The sequence below is a fragment of the Hyla sarda genome, chromosome 4 (assembly GCF_029499605.1).
Source record: "Hyla sarda isolate aHylSar1 chromosome 4, aHylSar1.hap1, whole genome shotgun sequence".
Classification (NCBI taxonomy): Eukaryota; Metazoa; Chordata; class Amphibia; order Anura; family Hylidae; genus Hyla; species Hyla sarda.
The window spans coordinates 126,494,512-126,500,933 of record NC_079192.1 but is presented as its reverse complement, the minus strand read 5'-3'; positions in this window follow the sequence as shown (position 1 = coordinate 126,500,933).

Here is a 6,422-nt window from a genome sequence, read left to right as displayed (position 1 = left end):
GTGAACGTGACATATACCTTTGTCAGCTTCAAGAAAGGAACCACTAGACAGGTAATTAATATTTATATTAATTACTGATAACAATCAGGCTAGATGTAAAATCTAGACCTGCAGAGATGTCATAGTCTCTACCTTATACATGAAGATATATGTGTTGTTAATAAGTATATTGTCTATAGACAGCTTCTTATATAACACAACGATATCTCAGGTACAGAGATTAGGAACATTTATCATCCTTCTTCTCTAATTTAATATTTGTAGGAATCCTCTTTTTCAATATTATATAGAATAGACTGAACTTACTACAGAGTTTACAAGTTTACTTTAGACTGTGGGCTGACTGACCGCAGATTTAAGACTTAACTCTACTAAGTAAAATAAAATCAATTTTTTTTTGCTTTAAATATATAATTGTAGCCAAAGACTATAGCCATAAATATACATAGCCTGTTAACATAATGCTGAAGGGCGTAATACACTGCACTTGAATACTAATGCAGTGTGTTATGTGAGCGATCTGAAGCTCGCTGTTAAAAGTCCCCTTTATAAAAAAAATTTAAAGGCTAGGTTCACACTGAGGAATTTCCAGTCAGGATAAGTATTGCCGGAGGTTCCACGGGTACATTGCCGTCCCCATAGATGGCTATGTACTCTGCATGGATCCTATCTAAAAAAAATAAAACTAAGTTAAAAATAAACAATGAATAAAATAATGAACCCCAACCTCTACAAAAATGTATATATAAAAAAATAGAATTTTTTAAAAAATAACCCAAAAATAATAAAAAGTAACTCAACCCTCCCCTCACATTAGCCATAATTAAACATTGGCTGTCAACATAATGCTGACAGCCATAATACACTGCACTGTAATACTAGTGCAATCTATTATATGGTGATCAGCAGATCGCTGGTGAAAGCCCTCACATGGGATAAAAAACAAGAACAAAAAAACAAAACAAGTTAAAAAAACGAATTAAACATATCACTCTTAAAAAACATATTAAAAAAAGAAAGAGAAAATGTTTTAAAAAACCCACAATAAAACCCCTGACAATACCGTAACCATGCACTGTCTTTTAGAATAATACCGAGAGGCTTAAGAAAGACACTGTCATACTTCTGCAGTCTATGAATATATGAGTTATCGAAACATGGCTGCTTTATGTCCCTTAATGGGAATGGTTACAAACTAATAAGAAGAAAAAGAAGGCTAAAAAAATATTTAAAAAAATAACTAAAACTCTGCATCAACAAAAACTTCCCTTTAAAATATTTTTTGGATCAAATATAAAATTAAGAAAAAAGCAAAAAAAATATATAAAAATGCCAAAAAAACGTTATAACCCCATAAAAAAAAAACTTACGATAGCCATGACCATACACTGTCTGTCAGCATAATACTGAGAGGCATAATACACTGCACTACAATAGTGGTGCAGTGTTTCAAAGAAACGATCAGATCAGGAGTGAAAGGTCGTTCTCGTATGGGAAAACAATAATTAATAAAGAAAAAAGAAGTAAATAAATGAATAAAACTGATTAAGATTAGTTTAAAAAAGTATAAAAAATTAAGAAACGGTTGATGAAATAATAAAAAATTATCTGAATAGATAGAAAGTTAAAGGGGTACTCCACTGCTCAGCATTTGGACCACAGATTTCCAAACGCTGGAGCTGATATCAGTTGCTCGTGATGTCATAGCCCCGCCCCCTCATGACATCACGCCCTGCCCCCTCATGACGTCACATCCTGCCCCCTCAATGCAAGTCTATGGGAGGGGGCTTGACAGCTGTACCCCTTTAAAAAAAAAATGGTTGATAAAATATTTTTTTAAAAACAACAACCCTGCCCCCACAAAAACATCCCTTTAAAAATACTTTTTTGTATCAAATATACAATTCAGAATACAGAAGAGAAAATATATTTAAAAAATCCCCCAAATTTTATAAATAAACCCCAAAAATTCTACAAAAGCTACACACATAGCATAAATGTGAGAGGCATAAATCATGTAATAAAATAATACAACCACCCCCCACTTTAAAAATTAATAGGCATACATTCCTATTATATGATTAACTGTTGTATATAATATAAAAAATTTTAATAAAATATTTAGTAAAAAAATAAGAAAAATATACATAATATTTTAAATTAAAAAAAATCTAGATCCCAATATGGTCCATCTTTTTTGTTCCTTTTTCTTATGCAGTTTCATAATGCCTGAGATAAGTAGTTCTGGCCCTAGAATGTTATATATATTAGCTTCTGTAGCATGTATCAGGAACATGTTATCATACCTGTGTCTTTTTACAGGTGACTGATGCCCGATGAGAAGGTGAACGTGACATATACCTTTGTCAGCTTCAAGAAAGGAACCACGAGACAGGTAATTAATATTTATATTAATTACTGATAACAATCAGGCTAGATGTAAAATCTAGACCTGCAGAGATGTCATAGTCTCTACCTTATACATGAAGATATATGTGTTGTTAATAAGTATATCGTCTATAGACAGCTTCTTATATAACACAATCATATCTCAGGTACAGAGATTAGGTACATTTATCATCCTTCTTCTCTAACTTTTTATTTGTAGGAATCCTCTTTTTCAATATTAAATAGAATAGACTGAACTTACTACAGAATTTACAAGTTTACTTTAGACTGTGGGCCAACTGACCGCAGATTTAAGACTTAACTCTACTAAGTAAAATAAAATCAATTTTTTTTTGCTTCAAATATATAATTGTAGCCAAAGACTATAGCCATAATAATACATAGCCTGTTACCATAATACTGAAGGGAGTAATAAACTGCACTTGAATACTAATGCAGTGTGTTATGTGAGCGATCTGAAGCTCGCTGTTAAAAGTCCCCTTTATAAAAAAGATTAAAGGCTAGGTTCAGACTGAGGAATTTCCAGTCAGAATAAGCATTGCCGGAGGATCCACGGGTACATTGCCGTCCCCATAGATGGCTATGTACTCTGCATGGATCCTATTTAAAAAAATAAAAATAAGTTAAAAATAAACAATGAATAAAATAATGAACCCCAACCACTACAAAAATGTATATATAAAAAGAGAATTTTTTAAAATATAACCCAAAAATAATAAAAAGTAACTCAACCCTCCCCTCAAATTAGCCATAATTAAACATTGGCTGTCAACATAATGCTGACAGCCATAATACACTGCACTGTAATACTAGTGCAATGTATTATATGGTGATCAGCAGACTGCTGGTGAAAGCCCTCACCTGGGATTAAAAAAAAGAACAAAAAAACAAAACAAGATAAAAAACGAATTAAACAGAACACTCTTAAAAAACATATAAAAAAAGAGAGAAAAAATGTTTAAAAAAACCCACAATAAAAACCCTGACAATACCGTAACCATGCATTGTCTTTTAGAATAATACCGAGAGGCATAAGAAAGACACTGTCATGCTTCTGCAATCTATGAATATATGAGCTATCGAAAGATGGCTGCTTTAAGTCCCTTAATGGGAATAGATACAAACTAATCAGAAGAAAACAAGGCTAATAAAATATTTAAAAAAAAACTAAAACTCTGCATTAACAAAAACTTCCCTTTAAAAAAGATTTTTTGTATCAAATATAAAATTAAGAAAAAAGAAAAAAATATATAAAAATGCCAAAAAAACTTTATAACCCCATAAAAAAAAACTAACGATAGCCATAACCATACACTATCTATCAGCATAATACTGAGAGGCGTAATACACTGCACTACATTAGTGGTGCAGTGTTTCAAAGAAACGATCAGATCAGGAGTGAAAGGTCGTTCTCGTATGGGAAAACAATAATTAGTAAAGAAAAAATAAGTAAATAAATGAATAAAACTGATTAAGATTAGTTTAAAAAGTATAAAAAATTAAGAAACGGTTGATAAAATAATAAAAAATTATCTGAATAGATAGAAAGTTAAAGGGGTACTCCACTGCTCAGCGTTTGGAACACAGATTTCCGAACGTTGAAGCCGATATCGGTTGCTCGTGATGTCATAGCCCCGCCCCCTCATGACATCACGCCCTGCCCCTCATGACGTCACATCCTGCCCCCTCAATGCAAGTCTATGTAAGGGGGCTTGACGGCTGTACCCCTTTAAAAAATAAAAAACAAACTGATTGATAAAATGTTTAAAAAAAAAACAACCCTGCCCCCACAAAAACATCCCTTTAAAAATACTTTTTTGTATCAAATATACAATTCAGAATACAGAAAAGAAAATATATAAAAAAAAATCCCCCACATTTTATAAATAAACCCCAAAAATTCTACAAAAGCTACACACATAGCATAAATGTGAGAGGCATAAATCATGTAATAAAATAATACAACCACCCCCCCCACTTTAAAAATTAATAGGCATACATTCCTATTATATGATTAAATGTTGAATATAATATAAAAAAATTTAATAAAATATTTAGTAAAAAAATAAGAAAAATATACATAATATTTTAAATAAAAAAAAATCTAGATCCCAATATGGTCCATCTTTTTTGTTCCTTTATCTTATGCAGTTTCATAATGCCTGAGATAAGTAGTTCTGGCCCTAGAATGTTATATATATTAGCTTCTGTAGCATGTATCAGGAACATGTTATCATACATGTGTCTTTTTACAGGTGACTGATGCCCGATGAGAAGGTGAACGTGACATATACCTTTGTCAGCTTCAAGAAAGGAACCACGAGACAGGTAATTAATATTTATATTAATTACTGATAACAATCAGGCTAGATGTAAAATCTAGACCTGCAGAGATGTCATAGTCTCTACCTTATACATGAAGATATATGTGTTGTTAATAAGTATATTGTCTATAGACAGCTTCTTATATAACACAACGATATCTCAGGTACAGAGATTAGGAACATTTATCATCCTTCTTCTCTAATTTAATATTTGTAGGAATCCTCTTTTTCAATATTATATAGAATAGACTGAACTTACTACAGAGTTTACAAGTTTACTTTAGACTGTGGGCTGACTGACCGCAGATTTAAGACTTAACTCTACTAAGTAAAATAAAATCAATTTTTTTTTGCTTCAAATATATAATTGTAGCCAAAGACTATAGCCATAAATATACATAGCCTGTTAACATAATGCTGAAGGGCGTAATACACTGCACTTGAATACTAATGCAGTGTGTTATGTGAGCGATCTAAAGCTCGCTGTTAAAAGTCCCCTTTATAAAAAAAAATTAAAGGCTAGGTTCACACTGAGGAATTTCCAGTCAGAATAAGTATTGCCGGAGGTTCCACGGGTACATTGCCGTCCCCATAGATGGCTATGTACTCTGCATGGATCCTATCTAAAAAAAAAAAAAAAAAATAAGTTAAAAATAAACAATGAATAAAATAATGAACCCCAACCCCTACAAAAATGTATATATAAAAAAATTTATTTTTTAAAAAATAACCCAAAAATAATAAAACGTAACTCAACCCTCCCCTAAAATTAGCCATAATTAAACATTGGCTGTCAACATAATGCTGACAGCCATAATACACTGCACTGTAATACTAGTGCAATGTATTATATGGTGATCAGCAGACTGCTGGTGAAAGCCCTCACCTGGGATTAAAAAAAAGAACAAAAAAACAAAACAAGTTAAAAAAACGAATTAAACAGAACACTCTTAAAAAACATATAAAAAAGAGAGAAAAAAGTTTAAAAAAACCCACAATAAAACCCCTGACAATACCGTAACCATGCACTGTCTTTTAGAATAATACCGAGAGGCATAAGAAAGACACTGTCATACTTCTGCAGTCTATGAATATATGAGCTATCGAAAGATGGCTGCTTTAAGTCCCTTAATGGGAATAGATACAAACTAATAAGAAGAAAACAAGGCTAATAAAATATTTTAAAAAATACTAAAACTCTGCATTAACAAAAACTTCCCTTTAAAAAAAATATTTGTATCAAATATAAAATTAAGAAAAAAGAAAAAAATATATAAAAATGCCAAAAAAACTTTATAACCCCATAAAAAAACCTAACGATAGCCATAACCATACACTGTCTGTCAGCATAATACTGAGAGGCATAATACACTGCACTACATTAGTGGTGCAGTGTTTAAAAGAAAACGATCAGATCAGGAGTGAAAGGTCGTTCTCGTATGGGAAAACAATAATTAGTAAAGAAAAAAAGAGTAAATAAATGAATAAAACTGATTAAGATTAGTTTAAAAAGTATAAAAAATTAAGAAACAGTTGATAAAATAATAAAAAATTATCGGAATAGTTAGAAAGTTAAAGAGGTACTCCACTGCTCAGCGTTTGGAACACAGATTTCCGAACACTGGAGCCGATATCGGTTGCTCGTGATGTCATAGCCCCGCCCCCTCATGACATCACGCCCTGCCCCCT